This window comes from Rhinatrema bivittatum, chromosome 16, assembly GCF_901001135.1.
Source record: "Rhinatrema bivittatum chromosome 16, aRhiBiv1.1, whole genome shotgun sequence".
In the NCBI taxonomy this organism is placed as follows: domain Eukaryota; kingdom Metazoa; phylum Chordata; class Amphibia; order Gymnophiona; family Rhinatrematidae; genus Rhinatrema; species Rhinatrema bivittatum.
This window is the reverse complement of record NC_042630.1, coordinates 44095430-44111360: the sequence shown is the minus strand read 5'-3', so window position 1 is coordinate 44111360 and position 15931 is coordinate 44095430.

Below are 15931 nucleotides of genomic sequence, written 5' to 3'. Positions count from 1 at the left end.
GGTAGTGGGGACGAAGTGACTATTTTTCTTTCCTCGATGAAGCTTTTCAAGTGATCAGACATGAGAAATACAAAAATTTCCTGATTCTTTTTTAGCAAACATTTGCATGGAAACCTCAGTATAAATGAATAACCCAAGGATATAAAGTCTTGGCGGAGAGCCAAGAACTCTTTTCTCCGCAACTGAGTTGTTAAAGCAAGATCAGGGAAAATCTTAACACCTTTGTCATAGAATGAGATGGGATACTTTGAAAAAATATTTCTTCATGACCTTATTCAGGTCAGGGTAACTTATAAAAGAAACTATCAATGTGCCCCAATCTATCACGTGATTAGAATTTTCTAAAAGCTCTGTAATATTTCCCTGAAAAGGTAGTTCAGGTGTATTTAAATTTGAAATTCTTTTTGGCAGGAAATAGCAAACATTAATATTAGGTAAATCATTTTCCTCAAAACCTAATACTTCTTTGAGAAACTTGAGGAAAGTTCCCAAGGGTACTTCCCCCACAACTCTAGGAAAATTAAGGAGACGTAAGTTCAAATGCTTTAAATTGTTCTCAAAGTTTTCTATTTGTCTTTCTAGAAGAGCTCTATCTTTTACCACCGCAGCTCTTCAAGCACTTTAATCCTCTCCTCTGATTTTTTAATAGATTTTTGTAACAACTGAATTTCTTGTTGGCTTTTCCCGCTGTTACTGTCTCTTAATATTTGTCAACATTTCAGCCATTAGGTCCCACATTAACTCTAAGGTGACCACGGCAGGTCGAGTTACAATGTCCAAGGACTCACCACCAGCAGTCGGGTCTACTCCTCCGGTCGCACCATCGTTCAGATCCAGATCACCTTCCCCTTCCTCTGGCTTCTGACTCGATGTCTCCGTGGCTTGATCCTCTGCTCCGACTGCTCGGGTCAGAGTCGCTGACCCGGAAGGAGTAACCTCCTCTGTAGCGTTTCCCGGGCATTGTTCCCCCGTTCTCTGTGCCGGTGGTGGTCTGCGATCTGGGCTCAGCGACGCCTCCTCAGCCAGGTCGGGCTGTCCTCCCAAAACGCCCGACCGATCTGGATCCTTGGCTCCCGGGTTTAGTGCAGGTGAGTACATAAATCGCATGATTTCCTGCTGTATCGGTGATTGTAGGGGTAGTGAGGGAAAAATTCTCACCTTCCCCTTGCGCTTTGGCGGCATTATCTCAAAAAGAAATTCAAATGCTGAATAGTCTAGGAGAAACCAGTGACTACGACCTCCGTCTATGCTGCTATCTTGCCTCTCCCTAAAGCATTGTTAATTCTGACATATAACTTTTACATAAGATAACACTACAGCGTCACACCTATGCCATCAGACTCACTTCCACATACTTTCAAACAACTTCCAGTAATGACATTTCAATTTCTGCATTCCCTGTACTGACAAGATAAAGATTTCTCTTTTTTTTTCTTTTGCACTGTAAACAAAACTGAACATTCTTGCTGACTCAAGGCTATTCTTCTTCTTAATATCTTTTAATTCCTTGCCAATCTGTTTTTAAACTAAACACACAAATCTCTGTTTTTAAACTAAACAGATCAATTCATTAAAATGTAGTCTCCTTTTTTTTCCTCTGTCTTTCTGTCCGTTCCTCTGCATCCGCCACTCAGCTGACTCCCCTTCTTTATTTTTTCCTCTCTCTCTGCACTGATTCTCAAGGCGGGAGTTTTAAATTTTAACGATAGTAATTGACTTCTTGGGAACTCTGAAACAAGGAAAAATAATACATCCTCTTCTAATAATAAAGCAAATCTAATTATTAAATAAAAATAACTTTAAATAAACACAGTTGTAAAAATTAAAATGAAACTATGAGCAACATACAACTCTTAAGACTCACTATAATGACAACAGTCTGTGAACATAAGATTCCTTGTACCAAGAAGAGGTTAAATCACACATCCCTGTGCTATACTGAGCGGGAGGGGAGCAAAGAAAGAAAGACAGCAAAGCAGTTTAAAAACACCAAACTTTTTTTCTTCAAATGCTCTCTCTCTCTCTCTGGTGGGGGCCAATTTACTCCAAGGGCTCCCTGAAACCAATGATCCACAGCTTTTAAGTTTACACTACAACTAATAGTCTATTGAGCAAGAAAACAACACCTATCTCCATAACCTTAACTCCTCATCAGACTAATTATAACTTTCAAACTTACCCATTGGGGCAGATTTTAAAAGGCCTGCGCACGCCGGCGTGCCTATTTTGCATAGGCCGCCAGTGCGCGTAAAGCCCCGGGACGCGCGTAAGTCCCTGGGCTTTCGAAAAGGGGCGGGAGGGGGCGTGTCCAGGGGCGTTCCCGAAATGACGTGGCATTTCGGGGGCGTGCCGCGGTGTTTCGGGGGCGGGTCCGGGGGCGTGGCGCCGGCCCGGGGGCGTGGTCGAGGCCTCCGTACCAGCCCCCAGGACCGGAGGACGGAGCGGGGCTGCCGGCCAGTGCGCACAAAGTTACGCCTGCTTTCAGCAGGCGTAACTTTGCCGACAAAGGTAAGGGGGGGTTTAGATAGGGCCGGGGCGGTGGGTTAGGTAGGGGAAGGGAGGGGAAGGTGGGGGGAGGGCGAAGGAAAGTTCCCTCTGAGGCCGCTCCGAAATCGGAGCGACCTCGGAGGGAACGGAGGCAGGCTGCGCGGCTCGGTGTGCGCAGGCTGCCGATTTTGGGCAGCCTTGTGTGCGCAGACCCCGGATTTTATAAGATACGCGCGGCTACGCACGTATCTTATAAAATCTGGTGTACTTTTGTTCGCACCTGCCGCGCGAACAAAAGTACGCGCTCCCGTAGATTTTGAAAATCTACCTCATTGTGTCTATGGGCACATACAAACAACTTTGACATTTACTTAATTCCCTCTTTCTCCTTTTGAAACTGCTGTGATTCATTCTGTACCAGCAAACCTCTCAGCAGGCATGCCAGGCAAAATCTTAGAACAAAGGACTAACTGCTGCTGGTTAGCCTTCTGTGTACTGGAAGTTAACTGAACTCCATAATTAACTCCGCAGCTCCCAGCACGCTGGCAATTGTAATATGAAACTATTGTAGTGCCAAACTGCCCAGTCATGCATCCTAGGACAAAGAAATGACTGTTGCTGTTTTAAAAACTCTAGTATATTATTTCTAGGGATGTGAATCGTTTTTTGACGATTTAAAATATCGTCCGATATATTTTAAATCGTCAAAAATCGTTAGAGCCGTGATACAATAACAATTCCCCAGATTTATCGTCAAAAAATCGTAAATCGGGGGAAGGGGGAGGGGAAGGGGGAGGGCGGGAAAACCGGCACACTAAAACAACCCTAAAACCCACCCCGACCCTTTAAAATAAATCCCCCACCCTCCCGAACCCCCCCAAAATGCCTTAAATTACCTGGGGTCCAGAGGAAGGGTCCCGGTGTGATCTTTTACTCTCGGACCTCCTGTGCGTTGTAGAAATGGTGCCGGCGCTACCTTTGCCCTGTCATATGACGGCTACCTTTGCCCTGTCATATGACAGGGCAAAGGTAGCACCGGCGCCAATTTGTTTTTTTGTCCCCCGACAGCAGGAGCATAGGAGATCGCTCCCGGACCCCCGCTGGACCCCCAGGGACTTTTGGCCAGCTTGGGGGGTCTCCTGACCCCCACAAGACTTGCCAAAAGTCCAGCGGGGGTCCAGAACGACCTCCTGCAGTCAAATCGTGTTGCCGTACGGCCGGCGCCATTTTGCGCAAAAAAGTTGTTAAGTCTGTAAACCGTTGTGAAGGCTTGCTCCAAACAACGATATATAAAAGCCGATAAATAAATAAAAATAAATAAATGTGAGGGAAAGGTCAAATCTGTGCAGTGCACTTCATTCTTAGATGAAAGAACAGTGCTAGATAAAATCTTGCATGACGAATCAGATATTGATGATGATGATGATGATGATGATGATGATGATGAGGAGGAGGAGTATGATGATGTTGATGATCAATCTGATGTGGATTTCCTAATGGGTGAATCTGCTAACAAGGGGAAGGGAAAATCTGTTGAAATATCTCAGAGTTTTTTGGCTAGTAAAAATTCTGAAGAGGAGGAGGAGAACACTAGGGATGTGCAGAAGGAAAAAATTTGTTTCGATTCGGTTTTCATTTCGCCAGGACCCAAATTCGTTGCATTAGTTTCATAGGTGGGAAAACCAATTCATTGATTAGTTTTATTGGTTGTCCGTTTTCGAATTAAAGTCAATGGGGGAAGTATTTGCAGCCTATTTTTGGCTGCAGAATTGGGGTTTTCTTATCAATTCTGATGAAACTTCTGGGGAACAATCATCAGAATGAGAAAAGAGCTCCAAGGTACTTAGACTGTCGCAAAGTGGCACCAAATTGGCATGAATAGCCTAAGGCACTGTAAAGGGGAAAAGGGGTACCAGGAGTGGCAAGAGTACTTTAACAGAGGTGCAAAGCAGCAGCGGGAGTGTAAAAAAAACACCGCAGCTTCAAAAGAGAGCACTGATAACAGATGCATGAGCCCTTGAAGGCAGGACAACATGCAAAGTGGCAAGACAAGTGGCATCAACATCCTACAGCACAATGAAGGGGGAACATAGCAAGCAGAGTGTCAGAAAAAACCACGAGGTGCCGATAAAATGACAAAGCAGCAGAAAGACTAGCACCAACACACTGAGGAACCATGATAGTGGCAAGAACAAAACAAGGAGTAGAGTGAGTCGTCTGGTGTATGGCAGCAAGGCAGAGTGGCAGAAAGTTGATAGGGGCAAGACAGGCTGCAGAGCAGAGATAGTCTGGTCCCTGTGGTTTTGATAGGGGCAATACAGGCTGGCCCCGGGGTGAGTTCCCTCTCCTTTGCGCAGGAAAGGGCTCCCTAGAATGGGTTCGTGACTAGAGTGGGGTGTTTCCGTTAGCGTCTAGTGAGCTCTCGCTAGTCTTTTAAAATCTGGTGGACTTAGCAGATATACAAACGAACATTTTCAAGGACGAGGCAGAGGAGATTTCCATGTGAACAGCGGTTCAACATGGGTCAGCAGGTGTTAAGAGATAGCTTGGCTACACCCGGGGTGAGTTCCCTTTCCTTTGCACAGGAAAGGGCTCCCTGAAATGGGTTGGCCCCTAGAGTGGAGCACAAGCCTTCAAGCGTGGTAAGTCGACATGGAGGAGGTTTCCATGTGAATAGCGGTTCTGGTTCAACATGGGTCAACAGGTGCTAAGAGATAGGCTGGCTACACCCGGGGTGAGTTCCCTTTCCTTTGCACAGGAAAGGGCTCCCTGAAATGGGTTGGCCCCTAGAGTGGAGCACAAACCTTCAAGCGTGGCGAGTCGACATGGAGGAGGTTTCCATGTGAATAGCGGTTCTGGTTCAACATGGGTCAACAGGTGCTAAGAGATAGGCTGGCTACACCCGGGGTGAGTTCCCTCTCATTTGTGCAGGAAAGGGCTCCCTGAAATGGGTTGGCCCCTAGAGTGTGGTGGCTCCATTGGCGTCTAGTGATTACCCAGAAGCTATTTGTTATGGTCGCCGGCCGCGGTGGTCCGCGGTCAGGACCGACTGTCATGGCCGCCGGTCGTGGCAGCCCGCGACCAGGGCAAAAGCCTACCCACAGGGTCGGGCGTTTCCCAGGCTCCAGCGGGCACGGACGGTCCTCTCCCATGCTTCTCTCATGGCTATTTCCGCTGACGGCGGCCGGCCGCATGGCTCCTCTCTTGCCAGGTTGACTCCGCCCTCCTCTGGGACTCACTAGGGCCGCGCGCATGGCTGCAGGCTAAAATTAAAGGAACCACGACAGGATGTTGTCATGGTTCCTCCCTTGGACTCCTCCCTGTATTTTTTGTATTTAAAGCAAGGTCTGCTCCTTAGACCTTGCCTTGGTATTGAGGCTTCCTGTTTGGTCAAGTTCTGAGCTCAGAGTTCCTTGGTTCCTCCGACCAAGCCTGTTCTTGTTTGTTTGTTCCCACTTCTGCTCTTCTCCCTCCTTGGCTTGTGGCATTGACTCTGGACCGGATTCAGACCTCTCTCCTGGCATTGACTCTGGACCGGCTTCTGACCTCTCTCCTGGTGTTGCGTTCATGCCTGTTCTCGCCCTCACTCCACCCTCTCTACCTTTGTGGCAACTCCCTTCAGGTCTGACGGACAGATGCTTCTGCGGCTTCTCCTCGCTGCTTCTCCCCGGAATCCCCGGGCTGGCCTGACGCTGCGGATCTACCACGTTCCTGCTGAAGTAAGGGCGCGCGCGCATGCTCCTGCACTCGATCTCCTGCCGGCGCATGCGCCGGCAGGAGATCGAGTGCAGGAGGTCGTTCAGCGGCGGTCCGGAACCCCCGCTGAAAGACCTCCTGCAGTCGATCTCCTGCCGGCGCCATTTTCCATACGAAAACGATTTGCGGCAAGAAATCGCTCCCGGAACCCCGCTGGACTCCCAGGAAACTTTTGGCCAGCTTGGGGGGGCCTCCTGACCCCCACAAGACTTGCCAAAAGTCCAGCAGGGGTCCGGAACGACCTCCTCCGTCGAATCGTTTTTGTCTATGGCCGCCGCCATTTTGCGGCGGCCATTTTGAAAAATGGCGCCGGCTGAAGACAACACGATTCTATTGAGGGGGCCGTTCCGGACCGCCGCCGTTCTGGACCACCGCCGGATCCCCAGGTAATTTAAAGCATTGGGGGGGGTTCGGGAGGGTGGGGGATTTAATTTAAAGGGTCGGGGGTGGGTTTTAGGGGGTTTTAGTGTGCCGGTTTTCCTGCCCTCCCCCTTCCCCCGATTTACGATTTTTAAACGATAAATCGGGGGAATTGGTATTGTATCGTGGCCCTAACGATTTTTTGACGATTTAAAATATATCGGACGATATTTTAAATCGTCAAAAAACGATTCACATCCCTAGAACTTACCTAGGGGTACCCGCTCCTCGGGGGCCCTGCTCTCTCTTATTGATTTCAGATTGCTAAGATGGGATCCGGTACTCGCTTCTCAAGGGCTTACGTCCCTGAATGCTCAGAAGACTCCTTACTGCCTGTAAGCGATCACAGACGTGAACATTGTGAGTTCTATTACAGATAGGAACCGGTACTCGCTCCACGAGGGCCTATGTTCCTAATCCCTGAAGACTCCCTTCTGTCTAAGACGTTATCGCAGGTACGGAGATCATGAATTATTATTGCAAATTGCAGATAGGAACCGGTACTCGCTCCACGAGGGCCCATGTTCCTAAAACCCTCCAAAGACTCTCTTCTCTTCCAGAAGCCATCTCATACACAGATATTGTGAATTCTTATTCCAAACTGCATATAGGAATCAGTACTCGCCTACGGCTCCTGTTCCTGAATAAACTAAAGACTCTTTGTTGCATAAGAAGCCATTACAGATATCTACAATTGTGAGTGTACCATCTACTACTGGTAATGTATCCAGCATACCCTATCTACTCACTACCTATAGTCTCTCTCTCTACAGCTCAACAACCCAGAGATCACAGTTCCAATATCTGAAGGACTTCAGCCCTGCCGAGCACATCAGCTCACTACTGCAACCTCTGGTGGTTCTACTTCCTGTCTAATAAAGAACTATCTGTGTTTGTCTCCATACTCCAGCCTAGCCGGTGGTCCCTCTCAGAATATCCTCCTGGGGGCGCTGTCATCTGTGATCGGCCCAGGGATTCACCAATTTCCATAAAGTGTTTATTCCTTACACTACTAGAGCGGTATCATACAGACTGCCACTCCGTGGGAGTCAACCCACAACAGATCATTAACTCTGCCTACGGAGTATTCCATATTGTTAGCTCATCCCCCTGGGGGAACAGCATTGAACAGATAGCTAACTCCTAGCATCAGATCCTGAACAGATTGCCAACTCTGCCCCCCTGGCGGGGTGATCTCTAACAGATTGCTAACTCCGCCTCCCTGGAGGGTGCTCCAAAACAGATTGCTAACTCCTCCCCGCTGGAGGAGCAGATCTATAACAGATTGCTAACTCCTCCTTCAACGGGAGTCTCCAGCAGACAGATTAGAACACCTGGCATTGACTCTGGACCGGCTTCTGACCATTCACCCATTTGGACTACAGGACCTGCTTTCAACCACTCTTCGGCTGTCACTACTGGATGGACTTATGACCTGCTGGAGGTGCCAGCGGTCTGGAGACCATGTCCTGCAGAAGGCACCTGCATCCAGACCAACTCTCTGTCCTCTATGATTCACCTAAGTCCACACAGTCCTGGTCCCTATGGGCTCCTCCTTGGGGGAACAAGGACTTCCAGTGGTGAAGCATCTCTTCAACTTCTGCAGTATCAGGCATCGCTTTCTGATGAGAGGGTCTATGAGGGTTCACTTTCTCTGAAGTAGCCCTTACCCTTCCTCGGACTAAGGGTCCACTTCCAGGTTCATAACACTATTAACTGTACTTATGCACTTCAGCTGATGACAAATGAGCTCTCAGAAATAAGAAAACGGCTACTCAAGTCCAAATCTACAATATCAACCTATGTTGACTTTGTAGTTTACACAGTGCCTTTATAAACTATGGGAACACAGAGGATGAACTAGAGTACAGCTACCACCAGTTTCTATAGTACTAGAAACATTAATGTTGGCACATAAGAAACATCAATTGAAAATGACCCTTATTATTATTATTATTATTATTATTATTATTTAACATTTTTCTATACCGAACTTCATGACAAGCTTCATATCAGGCCGGTTTACATCAAACTTAGGGGTTAACTTAACAAAACCATATAACAAGAAGGCCGAGGCGCAGATACAAATAACATGGAGAATAAACTTGGGGGCTAGAGTAGCCAGGAAACAAAGGACAGAAAAAACTGGAGAATGAACACGAATGAATATACAATGGCTGGGTCGGACATTTAGTCTGAGCTATATGATGAAAACTGTTGCACTGTTAGGTTTCGGGGAAGGCTTGGACGAAAAGCCAAGTCTTGACTTTTTTTCGGAAGGTAGTCAGGCAGGGTTCCAGTCTTAGGTCAGTCGGCAGGTTGTTCCAGATGATGGGGCCAACTGTGGAGAATGCTCGTTCTTTCGTGGAGGTTAGACGGGTGGATTTATTTGGGGGAACTTGAAGGGTTCCTTTGTGTGCTGCTCTGATGGGTCTTGCAGATGTGTATAGTTTGAGAGGGAACCGAAGGTCTAAAGGAAGTTGGTTGTGTATGGATTTGTGGATAATGGTGAGTGCTTTGTGCAAAATTCTGTATTTAATAGGTAACCAGTGTAAATTTCTAAGTATAGGGGTGATGTGAGTTCTCCGGTTAGTGTTGGTTAATATCCTGGCTGCTGAGTTCTGGAGCATCTGTAGTGGTCTAGTGGCAGAGATCGGGAGTCCTAAGAGGAGAGTGTTGCAGTAGTCGGTTTTGGAAAATATTGTTGACTGGATTATGAAGGTCATGAAAACTATTGAGCATATGAAATATCCAAGCTCCAAGCTGGACATACAGGCAAAGCATTAGAGTACAGGCCCTTGTAGGGACATAAGGCCTGGACGGACAGGCACAGCATTAGAGGTCAAGCCCTTATAGGGACGTAAGGCCTGGATGGACAGGCACAGCATTAGAGGTCAAGCCCTTGCAGGGATATAAGGCCTGGAAGGACAGGCACAGCATTAGAGGTCAAGACCTTGTAGGTACATAAGGCCTGGATGGACAGGTACAGCATTAGAGGTCAAGCCCTTGTAGGGATATAAAGCCTGGACGGACAGGCACAGCATTACAGGTCAAGCCCTTGTAGGGACATAAAGCCTGGATGGACAAGCACAGCATTAGTGGTCAAGCCCTTACAGGAATGTAAAGCCTGGACGAACAGGCACTGCATTAGAGGTTAAGCCCTTGTAGTGACATAAGGCCTGGATGGACAGGCACATCGATAGAGGTCAAGCCCTTGTAGGGACGTAAGGCATGGACAGACAGGCACAGTATTAGAGGTCAAGCCCTTATAGGGATGTAAGGCCTGGATGGACAGGCACAGCGATAGAGATCAAGCCCTTGTAGGGACGTAAAGCCTGGATGGACAGGCACAGCATTAGAGGTCAACACTTGTAGGGATATAAGGCCTGGACAGACAGGCACAGTGTTAGAGGTCAAGCCCTTCTAAATACCCAGAAGCTTTTAACTGTAATTATGCACTTCAGCTGATGACAAAGGAACATGAAGAGCTGTCAGAAATAAGAAAATCGCTACTCAAGTCTAAATCTACAATATCAACCTATGTTGACTTTGTAGTTTACACAGTACCTCTGTAAACTATGGAACACAGAGGATGAACTAAGGTGCAACTACCACCAGTTTTCTATAGTACTAGAAACATTAATGTTGGCACCTAAGAAAGATTTAGGGAAAATGGCCCATATTATGAAGGTCATGAAAACTATTGAGCATATGAAATATGCAAGCTCCAAACATCTGAAGTCAGCTTTTTATGTTCTTACATTCCTAACATTGCAAAACAGAAAAAAGAATATTCTGGAAAGAAGTGATGCACAAATACATGAAACTGAAATTTGAAATACTAGAAGTAAACTCAGACAGGCACAGCATTTGAGGTCAGGCCCTTGTAGGGACGTACGGCCTGGACAGTTGACATGATAGATATCGCTGAGCCACTTTGGCTAGGTGTGGCCAGACAGTGGACTTGTGTGCCCAATATGCCAGCAGATCTGTCTGCATGTCCTCTGTGGCTCTGCGAGATACCGTGTCACTGACATTTGTGCTGGTGTCTCCTTTACTTGGGTGGGCTGAGAGTCACTCATGCCAGCTGCTTTCTCTCTAGCCCGTAGCAGAACAGATGATTCTTTAAGGGCAACATGGTATTGGTGTACTGAAATGGAGGAGGAGGAAGTACTAGCTGTCACTGACAGTGCTGCTCCTGCTTGGGCTAGCACAACTCTCTGAAGTGCCTGCTGTTTCCTCCTCTGCTTCATGCCTAATCTGTCTCTGCCTATGGCATTCCTGTTCATGGACTTTTATTAACAGCAGGTCCTTCACAAATGTGAGATAATTGGACTGTAGGGTGAGTTTCCCTTTCACACGGGGATCACAGACTGTGGCGAGCATGTATGTCTGCCAACCCCTTGTAGGACACTAGCTGATTAAATAGTAAATTCATCTGTAAATTTAAAATACTCTCATTCCAACTCCCTTAGTATCCTAAACTTAACTAGGAACTCAAAAAACTAAGATGAAGGCAGCAGTCCAGCAGCAAGAGAGGGTCTTTCCAGTCTTTTGCATTGAGTGTCACATGTATGAATTTGTACCTGCCGGTGAGAGATTGGAGGAGCTGAGGCAGACAGAGAGGTACATTGATGACACCTTCAGGGACATAGTAGCCAAATCCCAAATCCAGTCTGGCAGCCCCAGTGCTGCCTTGGATCAGAAAGGTCTTCCAGTAGGAGAACATCACCCTGATGTAGCAGGAAGTGATATAATAGCAAGGGCATGCTCTCCAGGTGATATATTGTCCTCTCACACTGAGGACAAGTCTCCCAGGGCTACTGCCCAGGAGGGAAGGGTTAGGCCAGCCATCATAGTTGGTTATTCGATTATTAGAAATGTAGATAGCAGGGTGGCTGGTGGACGTGAGGACCGCCTGGTAACTTGCCTGCCTGGTGCGAAGATGGCAGACCTCACGTGTCACCTAGATAGGATTATAGACAGTGCTGGGGAGGAGCCGGCGGTCGTGGTACATGTGGGCACCAATGGCATAGGAAAATGTGGGAAAGAGAGATTCTGGAAGCCAAATTTAGGATTTTAGGTAGGAAGCTGAAATCCAGAACCTCCAGGGTGGCATTCTCTGAAATGCTTCTTGCTCCAGGTGCAGGTCCCCAGAGACAGGCAGTGCTCCAGAGTTTCAATGCGTGGATGAGACGATGGTGCAGAGAAGAGGGATTCAGCTTTGTAAGGAACTGGGGAAAGCTTTGTGGAAAGGGGAGACTTTTCCGAAAGGTTGGGCTCCACCTTAATCAAAGTGGAACCAAGCTGCTGGCACTAATTTTCAAAAGGAGATAGAGCAGCTTTTAAACTAGAACAAGGAAGAAAGCCAACATTCACTAATCACCACCGCCGGACCTAAACTCTGGAACTCTCTCCCTCCTGACCTGAGATTGGAACAATCGACACCCACCTTTAAAAAGAGACTCAAGACATGGTTGTTTAATCAAGCATTCTCCTAATCCCATTAAATATTCTGAACTTTTCAACAATCGACCTCAGGCCCGACACAGTCAATTCCGAAAATATATTCTCCTATTTTATATTGTATTTAAATTGTACTCTCCTTGCTCCGTTGAAGTTATTTATTGCTCTCATTAAGTTGTTTTATTTATTTCCAAGTTCAATCTTCCCTGTTCTCTATAAGACATTATTCTATATGCTGTCAATTTTATTGTTATAATGTAAACCGAATTGATTAGTAACTTTGTTACTAGAACTTCGGTATATAAAACTGTTAAATAAATAAATAAATAAATAAATAAATACATTAATAATCAGTGCATGGTTCAGAGAAATGTATCCTTGAAGGTAACTATTGAAACAGGAGAGTTAACGCATCCCAACAGAGAGGTTCCATTAAAAGCAAACATTGTCCATGTGCCTATATGTAAAAAATCACCCAAGCTAATGATTTCTGAATTATCCCTAACAACTGAAAAGCAGGTTGTTAATACAAACAAAAAACACACTTTGAAATGTCTGTATGCCAATGACAGAAGTCTAAGAAGGAAGATGGGAGAGTTAGAGTGTATAGGAGTAAATGATGAGATTGACATAGTTGGCATCACAGAGACTTGGTGGAAGAAGGATAGACAATGGGACAGTGCTATATCAGGGTACAAATTATATCACAATGATAGGGAGGATCAACTAGGTAGGGATGTGGCACTTTATGTCCGGGAAGGTATAGAGTCCAACAGGATAAAGATCATAGAAGAGACTAAATGCTCAGTAGAATCTATACGGGTAGAAATCCCATGTGTGTTGGGTAAGAGTATAGTGATAGGAGTATACTACCATCCACCTGGACAAAATGGTCAGACAGATGATGAAATGCTAAGAGAAATCAAGGAAGCTAACCAATTTGGCATTGAAATAATAATGGGAGATTTCAATTACCCCAATATTGACTGGGTAAATGTAACATCAGGACTTGCTAGTAGGGATGTGAATCGTGTGCCCTATCGTCTTAACGATCAAAATCGTCTGGCAGGAGAAGAAAATCGTGTTTGGCACGATGTTTTAGTTAAAAAATCATAAAAATCATTTTTTCCGATTAGTGCGCACTAACGGGAGTTAGTGTGCACTAACAGAAAATGATACAATTTGACACTTTTCAGGTCAGTTAAGGTCAGTTTAGGAATGAATATGTATTCCTATTGGCTGCCCTCTTATTTATTCATGTTACCAAGATTCCCACTGACAGTATATGGGGGATGGGAAATGGAAACAGTTGGTAGCTTGACAAAAAAAGTAATGTGATCAGTCAATGTGACTAGAACTTGTGCCCTAACCCTGATACCAGGGGTGTTGTGATCTTCCTGCACACAGTGCCTTTTCCACAAGCTGGAGTCAATGTGTGCAGGAAAGAAGACCTGCCTTTTCCCCAGCTGGAGACAGTGTGTGCAGTAAAGGAGATCTGCCTTGTCCACAAGCTGGAGTCAATGTGTGCAGGAAAGGAGACCTGCCTTTTCCCCAAGCTGGAGTCAATGTGCTGTAAAGGAGACCTGTCTTATCCCCAGGCTGGAGTCAGTGTGTACAGAAAAGAGGACCTGCCTTTTCCCCAAGCTGGAATCAATGTGTGCAGTAAAGGATACCTGCCTTTTCCCCAAGCTGGAATCAATGTGTGCAGTAAAGGAGACCTGCCTTTTCTACAAGCTGGAGTCAATGTGTGGAGTAAAGGAGACCTGCCTTTTCCACATGCTGGAGTCAATGTGTGCAGTAAAGGAGATTTGCCTTTTCCACAGCTGGAGTCAGTGTGTGCAGTAAAGGAGACCTGCCTTGTCCCCAAGCTGGAGTCAGTGTGTGCAGTAAAGGAGATCTACCTTGTCCCCAAGCTGGAGTCAGTGTGTGCAGTAAAGTAGACCTGCCTTTTCCACAAGCTGGAGTCAATGTGTGCAGTAAAGGAGACCTGCCTTTTCCACATGCTGGAGTCAATGTGTGCAGTAAAGGACTTTTCTTCTTTGCCTTTGCAACAGACTCTCTCTGTTGTGCCTGGACTGTGCTTCCTGTGCCTTGGCTCAGTGTCTACATGCCTCCAGTGTCTTCATGTTCCTGTGCTTTAGTGTCCTTAATCCCTCTGATCTTCACCTCCGAAGTTTCCTGCCCTTCACCGTGCATCCTACTGTTCCTGTGCCATCTGTTTGTCTCCTCAGGTAGTACCTTTGGACTGTCTCTAGTACTGACCTTGGCCTGCTTCTTGATCTCTCTATAGCAGACGCCTGGACTTCATTATCTTTTCCTGCCTGCTCCGGATCTAACGCCTGAACTTAACATCATCTCTTCGTTGCCTGACTTGGACCTTCTGCCTGGACTTTACACCATCTCTTCTGAAGGTCGGTTCCTGTCTCGCTGGGTGAACATGCTGTGTACCTGCTCCTAAGGGGCTCTCCCACATTCATAGGCTATCCATTCCTCGGAGGGCCGTCCTGCCTGATTCCATGGAACCAGTCCTTGTGAGTCCTCCTCCTCACCTATGCCACCTCCCGGAGACGAGTCCCACTGAGGGGATCCTTTGGCGGTCTTCTCCTCTTGCTCCAGCTCAAGGGTCCACATCTTTAGCAACTTGTGTCCAGAGGTTCAGAAGTTACTTCTTACTTCAGATCCATGGCACCTTTAGAGTACATCCCACTCCTCACATCAATATTCAGATGATATCAAAGGGGTTAACACTGGGTGGGTGCCACTGGTCTTCGGTAAACTCCAGACGCCTTTCCTCCTTGCCACAAAATTTGAATTACATAATCAGGCGTAAATGGTGAATAGACTAAACCTTGGGGATCAGCTACTGTATCCAGCACAGTCCACCTCAAATGTCTTGGTTGTTTATCTTGTAAGTTGTATTATGTGTGTTTTATTGTGCAACTCACCTGAAAGGCCTGGTTGAAGTAGGGAAAGTGTTTAATAAGTAAATGACCAGCCTCAGGAAGAAGGAGGCCCAGAACAGGAGGAGAAAGCTCCAGGAACTACGCCACAACTCTATGCCTGACTATTGCTTGTTACGCCCGTTGGTCGCAGATGGCTGCAACCTTTGATGCTCTCCTTTTTTCTCCCTGTCTCATCAACCCTGGGACAAATGACGGCGTCTGCCAGCCAACACCAGCCTCCCCAGCGTCTCCAGAACAGCATGGATGTTGACGACTGCCATCTTGAACCTGGTATTACCTAGGACGCGCACATGCACACAAGGACCTCATAAGTACATGTCATGATGGGAACCTCAGGGGCGTCCCCTCCCGATGACATCAGTCATCCTCTGTACTTAAACTGATCGGCCCTTGGCTAAGATGAGTTAGCAAGGAGTTCCTACTTGCCTAATTCCACTCTACCTTGGACTTCCTGTTCCTACGTGGATCTATGACGCTGAGTACCCACTTCTCGGGGGCTCACTTGCACTCTTGGCTATCCGCTTTTCGGAGGGCTTTTCTGCTAGTGTCTCTACCAACCCACTGTCTTGGAGCTATCTGGAACTTCCATCTGAGAGTACTACTCAAATTCTACTTCTTCGCTTGCTGAGTCCGCCTGCGGTGTACCCTGTCCCTCGGGCCACTACCGCTTGCCTCAGCTACCTTCCTAATCATCCTGTGCAGCAAGAACCTAAGAACATAAGAACATGCCATATTGGGTCAGACCAAGGGTCCACCAAGCCCAGCATTCTGTTTCCAACAGTGGCCAATCCAGGCCATAAGAACCTGGCAAATACCCAAAAACTAGGTCTATTCCATGT